Genomic DNA, 27,500 nt, shown 5'->3' with positions numbered 1-27,500 from the left:
TGAATGCTGGTTGATCTGCAGCTGAGGAGCTGAGGCAGGGGGTCACACCTCCAGTCCTGGAGAGCTGGTGTCCAGCACAGTGAGCTAGAACTGCTACCCAAACACACCCACTCAACCTGGTCATTAACAGAGGAGATGAATCAGGTGTGCTTGAGCAGGTAAATAACCAAACTGTGCTGGACACTGATCCCCCCCAGAACTGGTGCATCCCTGACTTAACACACTCTGAAACTGAGAGCCCCTCCGGATCTAACCAGCTCAGCCTTTTATACATCACCATCTAGTGGCTAATGCTGAGCAATGACAGTCAGAATGGTTTTCATTCAGGTTTATAATCAGCTCCAGTCTTCATTCAGCTTTATAATCAGCTCCAGTCTTCATTCAGCTTCAAAATCAACTCCAGTCTTCATTCAGCTTCAAAATCAACTCCAGTCTTCATTCAGCTTTATAATCAGCTCCAGTCTTCATTCAGCTTCAAAATCAACTCCAGTCTTCATTCAGCTTCAAAATCAACTCCAGTCTTCATTCAGCTTCAAAATCAACTAGAGTCTTCATTCAGCTTTATAATCAGCTCCAGTCTTCATTCAGCTTCAAAATCAACTCCAGTCTTCATTCAGCTTCAAAATCAACTCCAGTCTTCATTCAGCTTTATAATCAGCTCCAGTCTTCATTCAGCTTCAAAATCAACTCCAGTCTTCATTCCGCTTTATAATCAGCTCCAGTCTTCATTCAGCTTTATAATCAGCTCCAGAGTTTTCATTCAGCTTTATAATCAGCTCCAGTCTTCATTCAGCTTCAAAATCAACTCCAGAGTCTTCGTTCAGCTTCAAAATCAACTCCAGAGTCTTCGTTCGGCTTTACGATCAACTCTGGAGTCTTCATTCAGCTTCAAAATCAACTAGAGTCTTCATTCAGCTTCAAAATCAACTCCAGTCTTCATTCAGCTTCAAAATCAACTCCATTCTTCATTCAGCTTTATAATCAGCTCCAGAGTCTTCATTCAGGTTTAGAATCAGCTCCAGAGTCTTCATTCAGCTTCAAAATCAAGTCCAGTCTTCATTCAGCTTTATAATCAGCTCCAGAGTCTCCATTCAGGTTTAGAATCAGCTCCAGAGTCTTCATTCAGCTTTATAATCAGCTCCAGAGTCTCCATTCAGGTTTAGAATCAGCTCCAGAGTCTTCATTCAGCTTTATAATCAACTCCAGTCTTCATTCAGCTTTATAATCAGCTCCAGAGTCTTCATTCAGCTTTATAATCAGCTCCAGAGTCTTCATTCAGCTTTATAATCAGCTCCAGTCTTCATTCAGGTTTATAATCAACTCCAGAGTCTTCATTCAGCTTTATAATCAACTCCAGAGTCTTCATTCAGCTTTATAATCAACTCCAGTCTTCATTCAGGTTTATAATCAACTCCAGAGTCTTCATTCAGCTTTATAATCAACTCCAGAGTCTTCATTCAGCTTTATAATCAGCTCCAGAGTCTTCATTCAGGTTTATAATCAACTCCAGAGTCTTCATTCAGCTTTATAATCAACTCCAGAGTCTTCATTCAGCTTTATAATCAACTCCAGAGTCTTCATTCAGCTTCAAAATCAACTAGAGTCTTCATTCAGCTTCAAAATCAACTAGAGTCTTCATTCAGCTTCAAAATCAACTCCAGTCTTCATTCAGCTTTATAATCAGCTCTAGAGTCTTCATTCAGCTTCAAAATCAACTAGTTTTCATTCAGCTTTATAATCAGCTCCAGAGTCTTCATTCAGCTTTATAATCAGCTCCAGAGTCTTCATTCAGCTTTATAATCAGCTCCAGAGTCTTCATTCAGCTTTATAATCAGCTCCAGAGTTTTCATTCAGCTTTATAATCAGCTCCAGAGTCTTCATTCAGCTTTATAATCAGCTCCAGAGTCTTCATTCAGCTTTATAATCAGCTCCAGAGTTTTCATTCAGCTTTATAATCAGCTCCAGAGTCTTCATTCAGCTTTATAATCAGCTCCAGAGTCTTCATTCAGCTTTATAATCAGCTCCAGAGTCTTCATTCAGCTTTATAATCAGCTCCAGAGTTTTCATTCAGCTTTATAATCAGCTCCAGAGTCTTCATTCAGCTTTATAATCAGCTCCAGAGTTTTCATTCAGCTTTATAATCAGCTCCAGAGTCTTCATTCAGCTTTATAATCAGCTCCAGAGTTTTCATTCAGCTTTATAATCAGCTCCAGAGTCTTCATTCAGCTTTATAATCAGCTCCAGAGTTTTCATTCAGCTTTATAATCAGCTCCAGAGTCTTCATTCAGCTTTATAATCAGCTCCAGAGTCTTCATTCAGCTTTATAATCAGCTCCAGAGTTTTCATTCAGCTTTATAATCAGCTCCAGAGTCTTCATTCAGCTTTATAATCAGCTCCAGAGTCTTCATTCAGCTTTATAATCAGCTCCAGAGTTTTCATTCAGCTTCATAATCAGCTCCAGAGTTTTCATTCAGCTTTATAATCAGCTCCAGAGTCTTCATTCAGCTTTATAATCAGCTCCAGAGTCTTCATTCAGCTTTATAATCAGCTCCAGAGTCTTCATTCAGCTTTATAATCAGCTCCAGAGTTTTCATTCAGCTTTATAATCAGCTCCAGAGTCTTCATTCAGCTTTATAATCAGCTCCAGAGTCTTCATTCAGCTTTATAATCAGCTCCAGAGTTTTCATTCAGCTTCATAATCAGCTCCAGAGTTTTCATTCAGCTTTATAATCAGCTCCAGAGTCTTCATTCAGCTTTATAATCAGCTCCAGAGTCTTCATTCAGCTTTATAATCAGCTCCAGAGTCTTCATTCAGCTTTATAATCAGCTCCAGAGTCTTCATTCAGCTTTATAATCAGCTCCAGAGTCTTCATTCAGCTTTATAATCAGCTCCAGAGTTTTCATTCAGCTTTATAATCAGCTCCAGAGTCTTCATTCAGCTTTATAATCAGCTCCAGAGTCTTCATTCAGCTTTATAATCAGCTCCAGAGTTTTCATTCAGCTTTATAATCAGCTCCAGAGTCTTCATTCAGCTTTATAATCAGCTCCAGAGTCTTCATTCAGCTTTATAATCAGCTCCAGAGTCTTCATTCAGCTTTATAATCAGCTCCAGAGTTTTCATTCAGCTTTATAATCAGCTCCAGAGTCTTCATTCAGCTTTATAATCAGCTCCAGAGTTTTCATTCAGCTTTATAATCAGCTCCAGAGTCTTCATTCAGCTTTATAATCAGCTCCAGAGTCTTCATTCAGCTTTATAATCAGCTCCAGAGTTTTCATTCAGCTTTATAATCAGCTCCAGAGTCTTCATTCAGCTTTATAATCAGCTCCAGAGTCTTCATTCAGCTTTATAATCAGCTCCAGAGTCTTCATTCAGCTTTATAATCAGCTCCAGAGTCTTCATTCAGCTTTATAATCAGCTCCAGAGTTTTCATTCAGCTTTATAATCAGCTCCAGAGTCTTCATTCAGCTTTATAATCAGCTCCAGAGTTTTCATTCAGCTTTATAATCAGCTCCAGAGTCTTCATTCAGCTTTATAATCAGCTCCAGAGTCTTCATTCAGCTTTATAATCAGCTCCAGAGTTTTCATTCAGCTTTATAATCAGCTCCAATCTTCATTCAGCTTCAAAATCAACTCCAGAGTCTTCGTTCGGCTTTATAATCAGCTCCAGAGTTTTCATTCAGCTTTATAATCAGCTCCAGAGTCTTCATTCAGCTTTATAATCAGCTCCAGAGTTTTCATTCAGCTTTATAATCAGCTCCAGAGTCTTCATTCAGCTTTATAATCAGCTCCAGAGTCTTCATTCAGCTTTATAATCAGCTCCAGAGTTTTCATTCAGCTTCATAATCAGCTCCAGAGTTTTCATTCAGCTTTATAATCAGCTCCAGAGTCTTCATTCAGCTTTATAATCAGCTCCAGAGTCTTCATTCAGCTTTATAATCAGCTCCAGAGTCTTCATTCAGCTTTATAATCAGCTCCAGAGTTTTCATTCAGCTTTATAATCAGCTCCAGAGTCTTCATTCAGCTTTATAATCAGCTCCAGAGTCTTCATTCAGCTTTATAATCAGCTCCAGAGTTTTCATTCAGCTTCATAATCAGCTCCAGAGTTTTCATTCAGCTTCATAATCAGCTCCAGAGTCTTCATTCAGCTTTATAATCAGCTCCAGAGTCTTCATTCAGCTTTAGAATCAGCTCCAGAGTCTTCATTCAGCTTTATAATCAGCTCCAGAGTTTTCATTCAGCTTTATAATCAGCTCCAGAGTCTTCATTCAGCTTTATAATCAGCTCCAGAGTCTTCATTCAGCTTTATAATCAACTCCAGAGTCTTCGTTCGGCTTTACGATCAACTCCGGAGTCTTCATTCAGCTTTACAATCAATTCCAGAGTCTTCATACGGCTTTTAAAATCAACTCCAGAGTCTTCATTGGCCTTTAAGTTAAACTCCAGAGTCTTCGTTCGGCTTTAAGATCAACTCCAGAGTCTCCATTCAGCTTTAAAATCAACTCCAGAGTCTTCATTCGCCTTTAAGATCAACTCCAGAGTTTTCATTCGGCTTTACGATCAACTCGAGTCTTCATTCCGGTTTATGATCAACTCCAGAGTTTTCATTCGGCTTTACGATCAACTCGAGTCTTCATTCCGGTTTATGATCAACTCCAGAGTTTTCATTTGGCTTTACAATCAACACCAGTGTCTTCATTCGGCTTTACGATCAACTCCAGAGTCTTCATTCGGCTTTATGATCAACTCCAGAGTCTTCATTCGGCTTTATGATCAACTCCAGAGTCTTCATTCGGCTTTATGATCAACTCCAGAGTCTTCATTCCGGTTTATGATCAACTCCAGTGTTTTCATTCGGCTTTACGATCAACTCCAGGGTCTTCATTCGGCTTTATAATCAACTCCAGAGTCTTCATTTGGCTTTATGATCAACTCCAGAGTCTTCATTTGGCTTTATTATCAACTCCAGAGTCTTCATTCAGCTTTATAATCAACTCCAGAGTCTTCATTCGGCTTTATGATCAACTCCAGAGTCTTCATTTGGCTTTATGATCAACTCCAGAGTCTTCATTTGGCTTTATGATCAACTCCAGAGTCTTCATTCAGCTTTATAATCAACTCCAGAGTCTTCATTCGGCTTTATGATCAACTCCAGAGTCTTCATTCGGCTTTATGATCAACTCCAGAGTCTTCATTCGGCTTTATGATCAACTCCAGAGTCTTCATTCCGGTTTATGATCAACTCCAGTGTTTTCATTCGGCTTTACGATCAACTCCAGGGTCTTCATTCGGCTTTATAATCAACTCCAGAGTCTTCATTTGGCTTTATGATCAACTCCAGAGTCTTCATTTGGCTTTATTATCAACTCCAGAGTCTTCATTCAGCTTTATAATCAACTCCAGAGTCTTCATTCGGCTTTATGATCAACTCCAGAGTCTTCATTTGGCTTTATGATCAACTCCAGAGTCTTCATTTGGCTTTATGATCAACTCCAGAGTCTTCATTCAGCTTTACATTCATTCTTCTACACTCCTTTAAACCCAGATGAGAAGTCCCTGCACTCTCACTGGAGTTTGAAAGAGGAACTGAGTCTGTGCTGAGACCCAGTGTCACACCGCCCTCTAGTGGCAGTGAAAAATACTGCAGTATACTGTTCCATCTGAAGCAGACGTTCTTACATGTTGTGTGGTGTTATAACAGAGACTGAGATGAGCTGCTGTGGTGGACTCAGAGGAATTAGAGACGCCTGAGACAGCGCTGATTTACTGATTCATACTCATTAATACATTAATACCTTCATCTCCTCCTGCAGCTGTAAATCAGGGCTGTGAGCTACAAGCGCTTCTCGGTGAAGCTCCAGCTGCTGAATCAGTGGCCTGTCAAAGGTTTGGGGACACCTAGATTTTCAACCCTTTTAATACAAATGTGCACTTTTTCTTTGTGGGTTTGCAATAACTCACCATGTTAAAGCCTCATCTGATTTGTTTAGGAGAGAATAACATCATGCTTGTTGTTATTAGTGACAATTTACTTTAATTCAACCCTTATTAAGACAGAGCAATAAAACAGAATTATAATAAATTATTATTAAAACAGAACAATAATAATTAAACAATGAGGCAACTTAGCGTTGGCCAACATAGCATATTGGTCAGGACGTTTTCTTTCATCTTTTTAATAAACTTCATCCTCCTACCTTTTTCAGAAATGAGAGGAAGTTCCTGCACAAGTATATAATATTAAATTTTTGGGCTGTTTACCTCGGGGCGGCACGGTGGGTAGCGCTGTCGCCTCACAGCAGGGAGGATCTGGGTTCGATTCCCCGGCCGGGTGACCGGGTTCCTCTCTGTGAGGAGTGTGCATGTTTTCCCCGTGTCTGCGTGGGTTTCCTCTGGGTTCTCTGGTTTCCTCCCACAGTCCAAAGACATGCAGTCAGGCCAATTGGACATGCTAAATTACCCCTAGGTGTGAATCTGTCTGTCTGCCCTGCGATGGACTGGCGACCTGTCCAGGATGTGTCCTGCCTTTCGCCCAATGACAGCTGGGATAGGCTCCAGCACCCCCCCCCCCCCCCCCCCCCCCGACCCTGAGCTAAAAATTGGCTTAGAAAGTGTGTGTGCTGTTTACTTTCATCCTGTCCCATTCATGGAGGACTCTGGCGCCCTCTAGTGTTTCCCAGTCATATTTTACATGTAAAGTGGCCGTAAAGTGGCCGTTAAGTGGCCAGGCTCCCCATAAACGAGCTGCGCTATAAAGCCTGTAATCCTAATGGGATCAAATCAAAACAACAATAAAACACAAGCAGTAAACAATAACAGAGCCCGAGAGGAGAGTCCGGTGGCCGAGGGGCCGTGTGGTGTTATTACAGTGGGAGAATCAGACCCACGCGCTGTGAGTTATGTGTTTATACAGTGTTTATATACGCTGTCCAGCGAGGAGTTTCCTATAGCGGAGCAGCAGGCGGGGGTGTAGATTACCTAAGGATTTTTCCGCTAGCCGGAGTAACTCAGCTAACTCAGCTGGAGATGACGTGATGTGAAACACACTCGAGTGGCAAGAACAACTCTGGACGTTCTGGACGCTGCAGCTCGTTCTGCTCACGCTGTGGAGAAAAATATCACACCACACGTCCTGCGCTCGGGCACACAGGAGCTAAACGGGCCGGGTCGGCCAGGGGGTGATTCACTCTGCCCCCCTCGGTGGGTAGAACCTCGCAGGACCCTCAGCGCTGCCTCCTCACCCCACCTGCCTCCAACACCGTGATCATTCACTCACCTACACACACACACGCAGCTTCGCGGGGCTAGAGGTCACATAACGGGATGTCTGTGGAGAAGCAGGAGGGGGAACGTGGACGCGCCGCCCGCCCGTCCTTCACACGCCGCCCGCCCGCCCGTCCTTCACACGCCGCCCGCCCGCCCGTCCTTCACACGCCGCCCGCCCGCCCGTCCTTCACACGCCGCCCGCCCGCCCGTCCTTCACACGCCGCCCGCCCGCCCGTCCTTCACACGCCGCCCGCCCGCCCTTCACACGCTGCCCGCCCTTCACACGCTGCCCTAATGAGTGCACTGCTAGTGGCGGCTGCGCTGTTTACACCCTGTTCAGTGAGCTAGCGTGCGGTTTGGGACGCGGCGGATCCTGCCGAGATGAATCTCCTCCATTCGGTGATCCGCAGCCGAGGCCGGCTTCTTCCTGAGTTTAGCTCCCGCTCCAGGACTTCGCTCTCGAGGCTGCCGTCGCGCTCCTGGTGAGACAGACGCATAATGACGTCACCAGCTAATCGACAATCAATCACTCACCAACTAATCCGGTCATGTGTCTCTCTCTCTGTATCTCCCTCCCTCTCTCTCTCTGTCTCTCTCTCTCTCTCTGTCTCTCTCTCAGTCTCTCTCTCTCTGTCCCTCCCTCTCTCTGTCTCTCTCTCTCTGTCTCTCTCTCAGTCTCTCTCTCTCTGTCCCTCCCTCTCTCTGTCTCTCTCTCTCTCTCAGTCTCTCTCTCTCTGTATCTCCCTCCCTCTCTCTCTCTGTCTCTCTCTCTCTGTATCTCCCTCCCTCTCTCTCTCTGTCTCTCTCTCTGTATCTCCCTCCCTCTCTCTGTCTCTCTCTCTCTCTGTCTCTCTCTCTGTCTCTCTCTCTCTGTATCTCCCTCCCTCTCTCTCTCTGTCTCTCTCTCTCTGTCTCTCTGTCTCTCTCTCTCTGTCTCTCTCTCTCTCTCTCTGTCTCTCTCTCTCTCTGTCTCTCTCTCTCTCTGTTCTCTCTCTCTCTCTCTCTCTCTCTCTCTCTCTGTCTCTCTCTCTGTCTCTCTCTCTCTGTATCTCCCTCCCTCTCTCTCTCTGTTCTCGCTCTCTCTGTACCTCTCTCTCTCTCTCTGTCTCTCTCTGTCTCTCTCTGTTCTCTCTCTCTCTCTCTCTCTCTCTCTCTCTCTCTGTCTCTCTCTCTCTGTCTCTCTCTCTCTCTCTGTCTCTCTCTCTCTCTCTCTGTTCTCTCTCTCTCTCTCTCTCCCTCTCTCTCTCTCTCTCTCTCCCTCTCTGTCTCTCTCTCTCTCTCTCTCTCTCTCTCTCTCTCTGTTCTCTCTCTCTCTCTCTCTCTCTCTCTCTGTCTCTCTCTCTCTCTCTCTCTCTCGGTCTCTCTCTCTCTCTGTACCTCTCTCTGTTCTCTCTCTCTCTCTCTCTCTCTCTCTCTCTCTGTCTCTCTCTCTCTCTGTCTCTCTCTCAGTGTGCTGCATTTTCCTGCCTGCCTCTCTGAGGGACTTTGTATCAACACTCTGGATCTTCCCTCTGCCTGTTCTTACCTCAGTAGCACCATGAGCTCATGCAGACAGGATGATGTAAAGGGAAGGAAGCGTCCAAGAGCTCACGTTCCCTGGGTGGGCCGGACTCACGGCAGCACCATCTGCTAGAGAACGTTCTCACAGACCTCTGTTCCCTTCGGTTTTAATCATATGGCTCCTTCAACAACCACCTTGTACTTTCACTCACTGGCCACTTTATTAGAAACTCCTACCTTGTACTTTCACTGACTGGCCACTTTATTAGAAACACCTACCTTGTACTTCCACTCACTGGCCACTTTATTAGAAACACCTACTGTGGGCTTCCACTCAGTGGCCACTTTATTAGAAACACCTACCTTTGTACTTTCACTGACTGGCCACTTTATTAGAAACACCTACATTCTACTTCTACTAACTGGCCTCTTTATTAGAAACACCTACCTTTGTACTTTCACTGACTGGCCACTTTATTAGAAACACCTATATTCTACTTCTACTAACTGGCCACTTTATTAGAAACACCTACCTTTGTACTTTCACTGACTGGCCACTTTATTAGAAACACCTACCTTTGTACTTTCACTGACTGGCCACTTTATTAGAAACACCTACATTCTACTTCTACTAACTGGCCACTTTATTAGAAACACCTACGTTCTACTTCACTAACTGGCCACTTTATTAGAAACACCTATGTTCTACTTCCACTAACTGGCCACTTTATTAGAAACACCTACCCTATAGGTACACAGTTAGACTGCAGTTGACCGGACATTATTGAGAGACTGCATTGTGTGGTTTCTCAGCACCGCGGTCACAATGGCATGTTAGTGGAAACATGTCTTGGCCAACTGTCTACATGTGGGGTAACAGGAAAACTGCGTGAATCAGATTGTCTTCCAGGCTGGAAACCCATTGACTGCTTTCTTTGGTTTGAGCCAAAAGTCCAACTTTATTGAATGGTATTCACAGATGCCGCTCAGTCAGAGGAGCCGTGGGGACGACTGAGAGAGTGATGGCGCATCAGTAGGACACCTGCTGGTGATGTATTGTAAGAGCACACTGGGTATGTTCATTCTGGGGTCGATGATAAGAAGCCCCCGATGGCCAGTCGATCATCGTTTGCATTCCAACTGCAGAGCAAGTTTTGGCGTTGATTGAATCTGGAGGTTCTGAGAGCAAAACAAGATTCAGGCATCCTGCCTTATATCAACCCCTCTCTGCCTCTCTCTCTCTCTGGGCTTCTGGTTTATATATTTCAGGAGGTGCTGACTCACAAACTGGAACATGTGTGTCGCTCATGGTAACCTGGACAGAGTGAAGTAAACAGAGCGGCTGAGTGGAGCAGGGGTCAAACCCATTAAAACCTGCCCTCCATAAGCCCATCAACTTTATGTACTACTGTTCAGTGTCAAGCGTCTGATGCGTGTTGTTATGACCACATGGAAAATATTTATGATGTACTATTTTAACCTCTTAATCTCCAGGGTTTATTTTGGTTTGTCCATCTGAATTTACATGCCCAAATATTAAGGCAAATTATTCAGTAAACACTATTCCTCCTCAACACATGTCCAAACCATCTCAACCTGGCCTCTCTGGCTTTATCTCCAAACTGCTCCACCTTCACCGTCCCTCTGATCTGCTCATTTCTAATCTTGTCCATCCTTGTCACTCCCAACGAAAATCTCAGCATCTTCATCTCCGCCACCTCCAGCTCAGCCTCCTGTCTTTTAGACAGAGCCACAGACTCCAAACCAGACATCATAGCAGGACGCACTACTGTCTTGTAGACCTTCCCTTTCACTCTTGCTGCTATCCTTCTGTCACACATCAGCCCTGACACCCGTCTCCACCCACTCCATCCTGCCTGCACCCTCTTCTTCACCTCTTTTCTACACTGTCCACTGCTCTGGATGGTTGACCCAAGATATTTGAAGTCATCCACCTTTACGACCTCTACTCCTTGCATCTTTACCTTTCCACCTGCCTCCCTCTCATTCACACACATGTATTCCGTCTTGTCTCTACTGACCTTCATTCCTCTCCTCTCCAGTGCAAACCTCCACCTCTCCAGATTCTCTTCCACCTGCTCTCTACTCTCACCACAGATTACAATGTCATCTGCAATCATCATGGTCCATGGAGCCTCCTGCCTGACCTCATCTGTCAACCTTTCCATCACCATTGCAAACAAGAAGGGGCTCAAAGCTGATCCCTGATGTAACCCCACCTTCACCTTGAAACCATTTGTCACTCCAACTGCACACCTCACCACTGTCTCACTATCCTCATACATGTCCTGCACCACCCTAACATACTTTTCAGCTACACCTCACTTCCTCATACAGTACCACAGTTCCTCTCTTGGCACCCTATCATCTGCCTTCTCTAGATCCACAAAGACACAATGTAGCTCCTTCTAACCTTCTCTGTACTTCTCTACCAACACTCTCAACGCAAAAACTGCATCTGTGGTGCTCTTTCTGGGCATGAAACCAAACTGCTGCTCACTGAGCTGAACCTCTCGCCTTAGCCTTGCTTCAACAACTCTTTCCCATACCTTCATGGTGTGGCTCATCAACTTTATACCTCTGTAGTTACTGCAGCTCTGCACATCACCCTTGTTCTTAAAAATTGGGACCAGTACACTGCTTCTCCACTCATCAGGCATCCTCTCACTCTCCAGGATTTTGTTAAACAACCTGGTTAAAAAGTCCACTGCCTTCTCTCCTAAACATCTCAATACCTCCACAGGTATGTCATCTGCCTGATCACTTGCCTTTTATTGATGATGGAACCAAATCACTTGCCTTTTATTGATGATGGAACCAGATCACTTGCCTTTTATTGATGATGGAACCAGATCACTTGCCTTTTATTGATGATGGAACCAAATCACTTGCCTTTTATTGATGATGGAACCAGATCACTTGCCTTTTATTGATGATGGAACCAGATCACTTGCCTTTTATTGATGATGGAACCAGATCACTTGCCTTTTATTGATGATGAAACCAGATCACTTGCCTTTTATTGATGATGAAACCAGATCACTTGCCTTTTATTGATGATGAAACCAGATTTCTCACCTACATTGACCATGGATTCAAATCCCTCACCTTTTATTGATGATAGAACCAGATCACTTGCCTTTATTGATGGTGGAATTGATCACATTTCTTTATTGATAATCCAGATCACTCTTGTTTATTAAAGATGAAACTGTACGTGTTCTCGTGTCTTTACTGATGATGGAACTGGATCACTCACCTACTGATGTGACAGATAATGGAAGCAGAAAGATGGAAATCTGACCAAATAATTTGAGTATTTGAGTATCAGTAATTGGAGCTTCATAAACCCCCCAAAAACACAGTGGATTATTTTTGTATGACTGAAAAATACACTTTTACAGTAAAGCAGACATTTCACACTTCAAACTCATTAATACTATTTCCCTTGAAGTCCAGAGCGCTGGAGTATGGAAAACAGAACACGCTGCAGATCTTCACTTTAGGATTGCACTGTGTGTTTAATGTCACAGCAGCAGTGAACTTGGTGAACTTCCTGGACATGGATCTCCTCTCATGAAGAAAAATGCATTTCTAAGCAACGAGCACGAAAAGCTCATGAAGTGGTTAGACAATAATCATCTGTTCTGCAGGTTTCATGGTTTACAGTCATCGTTTTGGAAATGTCATTCCCATTTGTGCAGAACAGCAAAGCCTGTAGGTCCAGAGTGTGTGCGGTTCCAGCCAGTAGAGGTCAGACTTGTTTGAGGAACGGCTGCTCTCTCTCTCCAGAAGAGTGCAGGAACCACCTGCCCACTCCTCACTCTTCATGGAAAGCAGGGGTGGAAAAAGTCCAGAGAAACTGCACTGAATCAGAATCTCGTTTAAAGTGTGGAGCCAAGAAAAGGACAAGAAGTCTCTACATTTAAAGCTACGAAGATAAGAGCAAGTGTTTAAGCACAGTAAGGCTTTGTTTGGCCGGGTTATCACAGACGTGGACAGTTTTGTTTGGATGTTTTAATAAAGAAAAGTGTAATGTGCTGTAAGTTCACTGGCAAGAGTAAATTTCAAAGGTCATTTCAAAGTTAAGCATGTGCTCTGATTAATACAGGAAAGTAATTGGCTCCTTATCCAAGCCGCATATTTGCATGTATTTGCATATTATTGTTCATTGATATTTGCTAAATAATCACATCTGACCAGATCATGATGAACTGATTAATTGACTCAAAGGAGGTTTGGTCCATGGCTTCAACATGAGAGGAGACTGCTGGGCTGCAGGACAGAGGAGGACTCTGAGATCTTTCTCATCCACCGCTATATATGGGGGCAGTTGTGATCAGAAGTTTGCCGGTTCGATCCCCTAAACTGACCGTACGTGACTGAAGTGCCATTGAGCAAAGCACCCAATCCTGAACTGCTCCCCGGGTGCTGCGGATAGGGCTGCCCACCGCTCCGGGTGAGTGTGCTTACTGCCCCCTATTGGGACTAATATGGGTCAGTTAATCTAATTCTAAACGGCTCAGTACTGAGATGGTACTGATCTTCTGCTGTCTGGACTGAGCTCTTTACGCAGGAACGTGAACGTGAATGATGCTCGGTCCTTCTGTACAAACTCACCGCACGTTCTTACATTGCTGTGGAGGTTAAAACACACAGAACTGAAGGGGGCGATAGAGGGCAAATCAGAGAAGATCTACTGTTATTCCAGCAGCCTCAATGGCCAAACGTGGGCAGTAGAGGAGAGTGAGGTGCTTCACCTCTTCTCTTGGACTGGAAATGCGACAGTTAACCATATTTTTATGCCGTCTTTGCGTGAGACGCAGCTGCTCGTCTGCTACGGCAGTGAGAAATACACTCAGGGTAGAAGACCGCTCGGTCAGGCTTGGCTGTTGTTATAGCGCCCCCTTGCTGTGACGCTCAGAATGCAGCTTGCGCTTGTGTCGCGTTATGAAATGCGTCTTGACGAAACCCCGTCTGCTTGATCCTTGCGTGAAATCATTTGCATCCTTGCGTGAAGTATGTTTCAGGCGTAAGTGCAACACCTGCTTTCATGGAAACACAACAAACGTGTGTCCATTCATCATGAAACCTACAGACAATGTAAGGAGTAACAGGCATTTTCAAATTATGTCAAAAACTGAAAAATGGAGATATGAGGTTTTGTAAGCGATATTAAGTGACCCTTATTAGTCCCACAATGGGAAAATTTCACCTCCGCATTTAACCCGTCCATGTAGTGAAACACCACATACACACTAACATGAAAAGCTTTTCCTTGTCCTGTAATTTTCCCTGTCCTGTAGCAACGACATATGGAAGGAGGCGGAGCTTGAGGCGTGGTCCTGCTCCCACACCAAGGGTCAGAGCTCCAGAGAGAACTCGGCCTAATCGGGTTTTGTAAACTTTGCAAAACGACATCAAACCTCCATTCATCAAAAGTCACTCATGGCTGTCTGGCCGCTCCATTGTTGGGTTATTAGTACTTCCTTAAAGCCTGGGAGAGTTCTCCTGCCTGGCTGGGGAACAATAGAAACTCTTTAATAGAGCCTTGCCGTGTTTGATGTGGGTCAGTCTGTGGCCACTCCTGTCCTTAAAGCCATCTACGCTCAGCAAACGCAAACCAACTCCACTCAGCCATTAACAGAGCGCCAGCTCTCTGTTCTCCATCTGGGCGGCGACTCGAGGCAGAGAGTCCTGATAGCTTTTTAAAGGTTGCAGTGTCAGTTACTTAAAGCAGTTAAACCACCACAAAGAAATGAAGACTGAAGCTGTTTGTTAGACAGACTGTGCACGCAGATCCACTCTGAGCAGGACCGCACTCTGAGCTGAGCGGGGCTCTCTGATGGAAACAGACACGACTCCACTTCCCTTCCTTCAGAAGTAGAACCAGCAGCCGAAAACCTTTTAGGATACTGACGAGTTTTAATATCAGAGAAAGAGAGAGAGACAGAGAGAGAGAGAGAGAGAGAGACAGAGAGACAAAGAGAGAGTGATTCAGAGAGACAGAGACAGAGAGAGAGTGGAGGTTAGAGAGGGTGAGTGAAGAATGGAGAGCACATAGTGCGCAGAGGTCACCAACTTTCTGCAGAGTCAATCACTACAGACCTCCAAGCTTCTTGTGGCCTTCAGATCAGCTCAAGAACAGCGTAGAGAGCTTCATGGAATGGGTTTCCATGGCCGAGCAGCTGCATCCAAGCCTTACATCACCAAGCGCAGTGCAAAGCGTGGAATGCAGTGGTGTAAAGCGCCACCACTGGACTCTAGAGCAGTGGAGACGAGTTCTCTGGAGTGACCAATCACGCTTCTCCATCTGGAAATCTGATGGACGAGTCTGGGTTTGGCGGTTGTCAGGAGACGGTACTTGTCTGACTGCATTGTGCCGAGTGGGGACGGCCCCTTCCTGTTCCAACATAACTGCACACCAGTGACCAAAACAGGTCCATAAAGACGTGGATTAAGATTCAATAATAGCTTAATTAACTGTAGTAGCACTAAAGCAGGAGCCAGTAGAAAGTCTCATTTTCACGCTGATTGAGCTCATCCTGGTCTGTTCTGCTCATCTTTGAATAGGAGCAGATCTGCTGGTCATTTTCTGGCTGGTTAAGACTCGGTCAGTTATGAGTCTCTGTTCTTATTTATGGAGTTAATAAAGCAGTTTACAGTCAGACGTGAGGCCTTTTGAACATTTCACCCGACTTTAGCAGTGTTTTCAGGAGGGGGTCTCACTTTAATCACTTTACCTTGTTTATTAACTGTCTCCAGTGTTGAGCTTAAAGCTGTTCCTTCTCATTTCAGGACACTTTGTACCAAACAAGGTTTAAGAAAATGTTCAAAACAAGGCCGATCTGCTCGTTTCAGCCAATTTTAGATGTGACGGCAGATTAAAGTCGTGTTATAAATTCATCCACGGAGTGTAAATCAGTGGAATATTCACTGGTGTACAGGTCAGAGGATCGTTTACGGCCTAGCGGTTCTGGGTTTGATTTTGTTCTTCCTCTTTTCTGACGCCGACGTGTTCCGCAGGCTGTCCTTCTGTATCTCCGGTCAGTCTTCGGTGGCTCTGCTGACAGGTGAGCTCATTCAGGCCGGACACGACTCACTCCAGCCTGCTGACCCTCTTATCTCTCCCTGGGCTTTGATGTCCGTCCCTCTCGCCCGGCTCTCTCACTGCCCAGCAGTCAGGAGATAAGCCTGTGGGGGTGGACCAAGACTCCCTCACTGACCTCTGACCCTTTCATCAGCTCTAAGTTATGATGTGGCTGCTAGAAGCCCCCCCCCCACACCCCCACAAACACCCCCCTGGTCAGACTCCTGAACTGACCAGAATGTCTTGACCACACCATCATATCCCTGCAGTGTGAGGGTTTGTGTGGATCAGGCATCTCTGGCTGAAAGGCCTGATGAAGGCAGCAGTGGGCTTTAGCCTGTGTGTTCATGCTAATGTATATCCCTGATTACGACGTGCTGTCAGCAGTTCGGACCTTCAGGCCGGAGCAGGTCCGCCAGCGCAGGCGCCTATTTTTACAATTAGTCTAAAATAAGACGGAGTGTTATTGTTGGCATGGCAGTGCGACAGGTGTGAGGCGGAGCTGTTACATGTACGATGTCATTAGAGGGGAAATCAACACGGGTGTATTCTGACCCAAACGCCTCACCGAGCTGTCTTTCTGGACATTCGAACGGCCAGTCAGGCCGTCTTTCTGAAGCGGCTGGGCAGCAGGATCTCCAGGCCTGTCTGTCTGTCTCACACGAGGCCGTGGAAACGTGAGGAAAACAGCCGACAGCCGAGCAGACGTGACGGCTCTGAGTGATGACTGTTATGATTAGAGAGGAGATATTTCAACCCAACTGTCACTCCTGCTGAAAAACGGCGTCAGAGTAAACGCGCTGCAGAGTTTATCCAAGAAAAAGAACGACGTGAGGAAAAAGGCTGAAATGCCTTCAGCTGCGGAGCCAAAGCTGCCGCACTAACTTCGAGATTTGACCGAGTTTATATTTCTTTAACGTCTGTAAATCGCGGCTCATTACTGTCGTCTTTCTGTACTTTCAGCTCACGTCATGAAACTGCTGAAATGCAGAGACGGGCAGTTTCATTAAACGCTGATCTGAATCTGAATGTGGGACCTGGACTGATAAACAGCTGCAGTAAAACCTCCTGATTTGGTGTGAAGTCTAAATAAAAGTACAAGCTTTAAATTTCATCATCATCATCATCATCATCCTCATCATCATAAACTGCTTAGTCCAGAAAGGGTCACAGAGCTTCATCATCATCATCATCATCATCACCCCGCCACCCTGCGAAGAGGCTCAGTTCCGCTGCTTGTATCCTTGACCTCATTCCTTCGGTCATTACCCACAGCTCATGACCACAGGTGAGGGTCGGGATGTAGACCGACCGGTAAACAGGTGAGCTTTGCCTTTTGGCTCCGCTCCTCTTCACCACTACAGTCCGGCACAGTGACCGCATTACTGCTGCCGCCTGTCCCAGCCTGCGGCCGATCTCACCATCCCTCTTCCCGTCACTCGTGAACAAGACCCGAGATACTTAAACTCCTCCACCTGGGGCAGGTCCTCCCCCCCTTGAGCCTCAATTTATCAATATTGGTTTATAAATCAATCATATAGAATTCCAATCACCACAGAAGAGCTCGTCCTCACAGTCGTGTGTGAAGCTGAGGCCAGATTTTGAAGAGAAAAACACGTTTTTCTGAATTTTTAACTACAATAATCTCTACATGACTGTGGAATGAATGATTTAAATGACATAAAGAAAAACTGTATATTATAAAGTATATAATAAAAGTCCCCCAGGAGTCGAGTCACTGGCGTTACCGCATAACAAAAATCTCTTATTTTGAAATAAAAGTCACGCCGATGACGTCACTCGACCTCCTCTGACCTGTTGTCTGAGGATCTATGGAGAAAAGCTCATGGTGAGTCCACTGTGTCTCTCAGTTCTCAGAGATCTTCTCATTCAGCTCATGATCTCATTTGAAGCTTCTAGCTGACGTCACTGGTGTGACCGACTTTATTCTGAGGTCACTGTGAAAAAACCAGAATCCAAATGGATTAAATTCCATATTTTAGTGGACGTTCCCTGATGGACAGCGTGTGGTTTGATGTTCTGTAAAATGCATTGATCATTAAAAACGTCTCTGGTGTTTCTTTTATTATGAGGAACACCGATGACGACCAGCAACACCAGTGACTCCTATGGAGAGACAGAGAAGTGGACGCTTCTGTAGAATCACCCATATGTTTATATGTTTATGTGCATGTATATTCTTGCTCATGGGAAAACATGAATGTAAGGTATCCCTCAAGTCTGAGGTCATCAAGATCTTGATAACTAGTGTTCACAACTAAGATAGTGCTTATAAGCACCTTTACTTAGGAATGACGCTTTATAACAGTGTTATAATGGCAATAACTTCATAAAGCATGTGATCGTCTTTCGATTATTGGCATAAGCTGTCCATAAACATCCAGCTACTGTTTTATAAACACATTAACCCCTTAAACGGCCACAGTACTCTATACAGGAATAGCCTAGGCAGTTTGCATTGAGGTCTCAGTAGCTGAGTGATAAGGCTGGGATTTTAAAGGGTTAACTGCTCGTGCACGGCTAACGAAGTCCCTGATGTAGGAGGCCTTCAAGTGAAGTGTTACCAGCTCTTCCTTTCACTCCTGACTCACGCTGTTCTGACTCTGTGGGCTTCCTTCGGGTCCTGGATGTGCTGGAATCTCACCTTCTCCCCCCGTAACCTTTCAGCTGTGAAAATTCCCGGGCAGCATTGTCAGGACAGGGTGTCTACCGAAAACGCCTCTGGGGTGCAGACACGTTCCTACACGCCGGCGTGTATTAGCGAAAGAATTTCACTCCATTTCACACAGAAAAGCACCTCCTCCGGTCAAACGCACACAACACCTCTGCAAAACAAGCTGGAGGCTCCTGTTCTCAGCAAACACACGCCATTCATCTCTGACTCCTCTGGAAAACATTTCTTCTGATAGACAGCGGAGAGGCTTTCACTGCCAGTGGAGCCAATGTCAAAACGCAGATCAGGCCATCAAGACTACGAGAAAACAACGAATCAAAGCTTATACCCCACCAGTCAGCATGGAGCTAACTCATCACATGCTTCCTGAAAACTGTGTGAAATCAGTCAGAGCTGCTCACAGTGGTGGTGATGGGAACCAGACGTCCCTCTAAAAGCTCCTACAGAAAGTTCCTACATGAACTGGTTCTGAATTCACTGCCTGATGACTGAGACGCTGTTTTATGAGAGTTTAGAGAACTTCAACTCCATTCATGGTGGAGGGAGACATGCAGGGCGCTGTGCGGCAAAATAGTCCCCAAAGAAAACTCATTATTCCAGATTTTCCACTGTTTTCCATCATCAACATTCCATACAAGCTCAGAAGACTCGTGTAGGTTCTCTGGTGGTTCTGGATGGTAAATAAAGTGTCTATATCTGTGTTGTAGTCATGGCAACGCCTGGTTCCCATCACCACCACTGTAAAGACGTCTGAACCGTTTCGCTCCAAACCCTCTGAATCTCTGATTACACCTCACTGGACTAAACATTGTGAATATTGGTTGAAAACTCTAACAGACTTGATTATATGGTTTCTGAAGCCTCGTAGCTCCAGTGTTAAAACCAAAGAAACCAGCTTCAGACACCAAACATGTCTCGGCTGTTCAGCTGTGCTGGGTGTGAAAAATCTATAAACATTGATTTCTGTTTCTTTAGCTGAACTAGTACTTCTAACCTGATCTCTTTCCAGGACAGAGAACATTCCACAGGTATGCTGACCTGGGGGGCGACAGTGTGTGTGTGTGTGTGTGTGTGTGTGTGTGTGTGGGTCTCCTGGGCCATATCTGTCAGTGGGGTAAATGAGGCTTAAAATGAATATTTTACATTCTTCTTTCCCTCTCAGTAGCTGTTTTCCCTGGAGCACTCGTCATGGCCCACATCATGCGTGAGGCCCAAATCAGAGAGAGAGAGTGTGTGTGTGTGCGTGTGCGTGTGTGTGTGTGTGCATGTGTGTGCGTGCGTGTGTGTGTGTGTGTGTGTGTATGTGTGTGTGTGTAGGTGTGTGCGCGTGTGTGCGTGCAAGTGTGTGCGTGTGTGTGTGTGTGTGCGTGTGTGTGTGTGTGTGTGTGTGTGTGTGTGTGCGTGTGTGTGTGTGAAATCACAGCGAGAAAGCACAGTGTGGAGTTTAACAGTTTATTCAGTGATACAACTCAGATATGATTTATACTCAAATACAGTTACTATTAGATAATTAAATAAAACTTACTGTCAGTTCTGATTTATGCTTAAATACGGTTTACTTCAAAATATAATTCAGATCTGATTCATGCTTAGATACAGTTTACACTCAGATACAGTTTACACTCAGATATGATTTACACTCAGATACAGTTTACACTCAGATTCAGTTTACACTCAGATATGATTTACACTTAAATTCAGTTTACACTCAGATTCAGTTTACACTCAGATATGATTTACACTCAAATTCAGTTTACACTCAGATTCAGTTTACACTCAGATATGATTTACACTCAGATACAGTTTACACTCAGATTCAGTTTACACTCAGATATGATTTACACTCAGATTCAGTTTACACTCAGATTCAGTTTACACTCAGATATGATTTACACTCAGATACAGTTTACACTCAGATTCAGTTTACACTCAGATATGATTTACACTCAGATTCAGTTTACACTCAGATTCAGTTTACACTCAGATATGATTTACACTCAGATACAGTTTACACTCAGATTCAGTTTACACTCAGATATGATTTACACTCAGATACAGTTTACACTCAGATTCAGTTTACACTCAGATATGATTTACACTCAAATTCAGTTTACACTCAGATTCAGTTTACACTCAGATATGATTTACACTCAGATACAGTTTACACTCAGATTCAGTTTACACTCAGATATGATTTACACTCAGATTCAGTTTACACTCAGATTCAGTTTACACTCAGATATGATTTACACTCAGATACAGTTTACACTCAGATTCAGTTTACACTCAGATATGATTTACACTCAGATTCAGTTTACACTCAGATTCAGTTTACACTCAGATATGATTTACACTCAGATACAGTTTACACTCAGATTCAGTTTACACTCAGATATGATTTACACTCAGATACAGTTTACACTCAGATTCAGTTTACACTCAGATATGATTTACACTCAGATACAGTTTACACTCAGATTCAGTTTACACTCAGATATGATTTACATTCAGATACAGTTTACACTCAGATTCAGTTTACACTCAGATATGATTTACACTCAAATTCAGTTTACACTCAGATTCAGTTTACACTCAGATATGATTTACACTCAGATACAGTTTACACTCAGATTCAGTTTACACTCAGATATGATTTACACTCAGATTCAGTTTACACTCAGATTCAGTTTACACTCAGATATGATTTACACTCAGATACAGTTTACACTCAGATTCAGTTTACACTCAGATATGATTTACACTCAGATACAGTTTACACTCAGATTCAGTTTACACTCAGATATGATTTACACTCAGATTCAGTTTACACTCAGATTCAGTTTACACTCAGATATGATTTACACTCAGATACAGTTTACACTCAGATTCAGTTTACACTCAGATATGATTTACACTCAGATACAGTTTACACTCAGATTCAGTTTACACTCAGATATGATTTACACTCAGATACAGTTTACACTCAGATTCAGTTTACACTCAGATATGATTTACACTCAGATACAGTTTACACTCAGATTCAGTTTACACTCAGATATGATTTACACTCAGATTCAGTTTACACTCAGATTCAGTTTACGCTCAGATATGATTTACACTCAGATTCAGTTTACACTCAGATTCAGTTTACGCTCAGATATGATTTACACTCAGATACAGTTTACACTCAGATTCAGTTTACGCTCAGATATGATTTACACTCAGATACAGTTTACACTCAGATTCAGTTTACACTCAGATATGATTTACACTCAGATACAGTTTACACTCAGATTCAGTTTACACTCAGATATGATTTACATTCAGATACAGTTTACACTCAGATTCAGTTTACACTCAGATATGATTTACACTCAAATTCAGTTTACACTCAGATTCAGTTTACACTCAGATATGATTTACACTCAGATACAGTTTACACTCAGATTCAGTTTACACTCAGATACGTTTATGCTCAGATTCAGTTTACACTCAGATACAGTTTATACTCAGATTGAGTTTACACTCAGAGACAGTTTACACTCAGATTCAGTTTACACTCAGATACAGTTTATGCTCAGATTGAGTTTACACTCAGATACAGTTTATGCTCAGATTGAGTTTACATTCAGATACAGTTTATGCTCAGATTCAGTTTACACTCAGATATGATTTACACTCAAATTCAGTTTACACTCAGATTCAGTTTACACTCAGATATGATTTACACTCAGATACAGTTTACACTCAGATATGATTTACACTCAGATACAGTTTACACTCAGATTCAGTTTACACTCAGATACGTTTATGCTCAGATTCAGTTTACACTCAGATACAGTTTATACTCAGATTGAGTTTACACTCAGAGACAGTTTACACTCAGATTCAGTTTACACTCAGATACAGTTTATGCTCAGATTGAGTTTACACTCAGATACAGTTTATGCTCAGATTGAGTTTACATTCAGATACAGTTTATGCTCAGATTCAGTTTACACTCAGATATGCTTTACACTTAAATACAGTTAGCGATCAAATCTACATTTATTTTTAGATATGGATTATACTGAAAGAAAATGTATGCTTAGATATGATTCATTTTGTCTATGAGACATGACTCACGCTCGGATTCCAGTTACAGTTATTAGAGAAGTCTCTCTCCATTCCAGACAATCTCCTTTTGTCGTTAAATTGGCACATTCAGGTGGCTCCAAACCTTTGACTGTACATGTAAAAGTTCCATTGGCTGTTAGTTGAGGAGCAGAATGTGTTGGCCAAACTCATCAGCTTGAAACTGAAAGGTCTTGGTCAACACTGTCCAGCTCATTCCAAAAGCTCTGACCTCAAGGCCCAGCGGTGCCTTATTGTAATTGCAAAGAAGCGTAGCACTGCTGGCTAATCCTCTGCGATTATTCTGGTCACAGCGGCAGTGGAAAAGAGGCTGACTGTGAGAGAAGCTGATTCTTGGCACAGCAGAGTGAAAGTCTTTCTGATGAAGAAATCTGGGGACTTAGACTGATATTAAACCTCATCATGCAAAGTGGATATGAAATGAAATGGATAAAACATGTCAGTGGGTGAGAGTTGAGAAAGTTTAGGGTGAGGATTTAAGGTTTTATCATGTATTTTTTTACCATGAATTAATGTCCAGACATGTTTAGAACTGAGCTCTGGTTAGGATTACATTGTAGTTTTGGAATTCACTAAGTGTTGGGTTATGATTTGGATTGGGTTATGATTAAAGTTGGGTTGTGTTTAGGGTTTTGGTTATGGTCAGGGTTTTGGTTAAGGTCTGGGTTTTGGTTATGGTCAGGGTTTTGGTTATGGTCAGGGTTTTGGTTATGGTCTGGGTTTTGGTTAAGGTCTGGGTTTTGGTTATGGTCAGGGTTTTGGTTATGGTCAGGGTTTTGGTTATGGTCTGGGTTTTGGTTAAGGTCAGGGTTTTGGTTATGGTCAGGTTTTGGTTATGATCTGGGTTTTGGTTATGGTCTGGGTTTTGGTTATGGTCAGGGTTTTGGTTATGGTCAGGGTTTTGGTTATGGTCAGGGCTTGGTTATGGTCAGGGTTTTGGTTATGGTCAGGGTTTTGGTTATGGTCTGGGTTTTGGTTAAGGTCTGGGTTTTGGTTATGGTCAGGTTTTGGTTATGATCAGGGCTTGGTTATGGTCAGGGTTTTGGTTATGGTCAGGGCTTGGTTATGGTCAGGGTTTTGGTTATGGTCAGGTTTTGGTTATGATCTGGGTTTTGGTTATGGTCAGGGTTTTGGTTATGGTCAGGGTTTTGGTTATGGTCAGGGCTTGGTTATGGTCAGGGTTTTGGTTATGGTCAGGGCTTGGTTATGGTCAGGGTTTTGGTTATGGTCAGGTTTTGGTTATGGTCAGGGTTTTGGTTACGGTTAAGGTTGTGTGTTTTGAAAATGGTCCCGTGAGTGCAGATGCCGTAAGTGAGCGAAGGCGTAAAATATTCCTGCTGGATTCAGGTGATGCAGGACTGTCTGTCACCCCAGAAGATACCCACATTCCGAGCTTGTTGACGTTTCTGCTGGCCGACTCCCGCAGCACACTGACCGAACTCTTCCTTCTCTCCATTTTTCATCTGCGACAGCCCATGTCCACACCAGCCTGATCCAGAGGCACAGAGACATCTTCTCTCCAGTGATGACAAATGCAGCATTACAGCGTTACCTACAGGTGCTCCTTACTGAGATCACTCTACAGCAGCAGCCCATCTGGACCCACCTGAGAGCATTATGTTTTCAGGACATTCTTATCTGGAGGAGTGTAAATATCATGCAAATATAAATGTTTGTTTATGCCTGTAAATTAATCGAATATCTCAATTTTGAATTTAAGGAATATATTTTTAAACATCCCAACCTGAGTAGTTTTGGGCACATAAGAAGGTCTATGTTCTTCACATCCCAGGTGGCTACTCATGAACCTGCTTAAGAGAGCACCAAAGTTTAAAAAGCTAAACTGAGCATTTATTTACACGTTTCTGGTCACGCTCATTTCGTGAGCCTTCTTTCTAGTTTCGGTGCCACTGTTATTCTAAAACGTGGAGAATGAGTCGAACAGAAGGTGTGTCTGAACTTCTAAGAACACAGCTTAGGGGAGATATTGAGAGAGCCTTCTGTCAGCACAAGCACATTTATCTGACATTCTGCTCTGTCCAGCCTGAAAGAGTTGAGAAATCTTTCTGAGATGGTTAATAGACACCGATAATATAAGAGATTAACCTCTATCTTACAAAACACAACCATAAATGAATCACCGAATGAGTAGCTTACGTTCATAACTTCGCAATTATCACACAGCCCATTAGCTGAGATTCCACTGCCAGTAGCTGGTAAGATTACTTTCGCCATTATAGGTTCTTAGCAGAGCAGATGGAGTTGCGTCAGGGCTGTGATTGTGCCACAATCCGGCAGAACTGGAAGTTCTACAAACAGAAACCTGGCAGTGGGCTCTAGCAGCAGCACCATCAGGCCTGCTGTTTGCACTGCCGTGATCCTGGCCGTGTAAACTCAGCTCAACTCAGTATTTGCTCATTTAGACCATTCCTACAACAGAGCCCAGACTTCACTTAATTTCCTCTTCAAATTTCTGAGGATGTGAGGTATAAGATAATCCACTTGCATAAAGAAGAAGAAAGTTCAAAACTGATTAACGCTCCAGAGAAAATGCGTCTCCTAACAACCACCTGGAAGACCTGGTCAATCTCAAAAGTGCCCCCATCAGATAAAAAGCACTTAAAGCTTCCATCTTTGAGAGAGAGGAGGGAATCAAGCTCCACTCTTGGTTGATGATTTTCTGAAGTTATCAAACCGGTCAGTCCATCGTTCAGCTTCTTTGTTTGGTGTGTCCATCTCCTTTTCTCAGTGAGGTTCTTCTTGATCAGCTACACGTCCTTTCAGACCTACAGCGCTGAGTGGTCTTCTCACTATTGGAAATATGGCCAGAAACACCTGTGGATGTTTTCAGATCTGAAGCAGCTTGATGTTCTCCTCTCTCTCAGAGGTAAAAGCTTTTAGTGCTGTTTATCTGATGGGGGGGGGTCTAGTAGGTCTTCCAGATGGTTGTTAGGAGACACATTTTCTCTGGAGATTTAATCAGTTTTTGAGCTCCAGTTTTGGAAACTCTGTTTCTCTCACAAGCCGGACAGCCATCGCAACGTTTAACATCCATTTGCAACTTCCGGGTGCAGATCCCTGTACTCCTTCATGTGTCTGCCAGAAAATGGAGAATGACTTCCAGTATTGCATGTAGCGCAATTGATTATACATGTCACGGTACACTGTATTCCACTGGTGGTTGGTCAGTGTAGTGGTTAACACCTCTGACTTCTACACTGTAGACTGGGGTTCAATCCCCTGCTTGGGCAAACACCCTACACTATACCAATAATAGTCCTTGAGCAAGACTCCTAACACCACCTTGGCCTACCTGTGTAAAATTATCAAACTGTTAGTTGCTCTGGATAAGAGCGTCAGCCAAATGCTGTAAATGTATTTCCAAAAGTTTTCACTCACCCATCTAATTCATTGGATTCAGTTGTTCCAATTACTTCCACCCTCGGCCTGCAGACTGCTTCTACAGACATTAGTGAAAGAATGGGTCGCTCTCAGTCCAGTCGTGAGTTTGGTGTGGAAGAACTTGACTGGCCTCCACAGAGTCCTAACCTCAACCTGATGGAACACCTTTGGGATGAATTCGATCGGAGACTGTGAGCCAGACCTTCTCGTCCAACATCAGTGTCTGACCTCACAACGGTTCTTCTGCAAGAACGGTCAAAAATTCCCATAACACTCCTAGCCCTTGTGGAAAGCCTTCCAAGAACAGCTGAAGCTGTTATAGCTGCAAAGTGTGGGCCAACGTCATATTAAACCCTATGGATTAAGAATGGGATGTCACTCAAGTTCATACGCGTGTGAAGGCAGACGAACGAATTCTTTTGGAAATAGTGTATGTAGCGTATTTTTTTGGTTCGGATGGCTTCATCCAAACAGGAGTTACAGCAGAATATTCAGGGCCTCTTTCGAGCGAATCTCCCTGCATTAAATATGTTCCATTCCTGTAGTAGTATCACCTGAAACACGCTCTACCTGAGATTTCCAGCACTTGTGCTTATGTTGCATATTTTCATAGTTACACTGTCAGACTCATTAAACTACAGCGTGTGATCAAGGCTCATAAAAAGGGTGGAGGGATTGTTCTCTGTGTTGAAAACACAGAAGACTGCTCCTGTGTTAATAAACGTCCAGGCATGAACAGACAGAAAGCTTTCTGTGTCTGGCTCTTGCCAAAGCAAACTTCTCAGTGAGATTTATGACTTCCAATAAGTTATTTTGCTTACTGATTAAAATGTTTCATCTAGATCTCTCGCAAAATATTGCCCTAAAGAAAGATTCTGAATATTCCCGGTGCCTGCAGTTGTTCACTGCGGCTGAGCCTGTGCCAGCGTTTTTTTCTTAGAATCATAACTAGCGTTAAAAAAAACCCCAAAGATAAAAGAAAAGGAAACAGGAGGGCAGTGAAAGGCACGTCGAGAAAGGTCAGGGATGGAGGCCGATCTTTGACTTTGCGGGACAATATTTAACCGAAGTGGACGTGAATAATGGGGAATATATGTATATGCTGTATGAAAATGAGCCTGCAAGTATTGTTTGACATTTAGCGGACTGAAATCTGAGCGAAGCCTCTCTGAAACGTCCCGTTTCAGGGATGTCTGAATCCTGAATCCTGGAAATCTGACAGTATCTTATTCTGGTCTATGGACAGAACCTGAACATGATTTAAATACAGTTTGTGGCATTAAACTCAGGAAAATGCCATGTTAAAGGAGAATCTCTCTGATTTCTGCAATTAAACTGGTTAAGATGTGATGGGAACCAGACGTCCCTCTAAAAGCTCCTACAGAAAGTTCCTA

General features: G+C 43.6%; 1 protein-coding gene across 1 annotated transcript in view; it reads right to left on the bottom strand.

The window, feature by feature from the left end:
* The window catches only part of wnt3a (wingless-type MMTV integration site family, member 3A), a 57,767-nt gene extending 51,357 nt beyond the window's left edge, over positions 1-6,410 (bottom strand). The window contains exon 1 of the mRNA XM_037532384.1: positions 6,260-6,410. The gene's annotated coding sequence lies outside the window, so the exon portion shown is untranslated. The remainder of the gene's footprint in view (positions 1-6,259) is intronic.
* Between the last annotated feature and the right edge of the window lie 21,090 nt (positions 6,411-27,500).

This window comes from Pygocentrus nattereri, chromosome 2 (assembly GCF_015220715.1).
Source record: "Pygocentrus nattereri isolate fPygNat1 chromosome 2, fPygNat1.pri, whole genome shotgun sequence".
In the NCBI taxonomy this organism is placed as follows: domain Eukaryota; kingdom Metazoa; phylum Chordata; class Actinopteri; order Characiformes; family Serrasalmidae; genus Pygocentrus; species Pygocentrus nattereri.
Note: the sequence above shows the minus strand (reverse complement) of the source record. Positions and strands in the feature narration are given on the sequence as shown.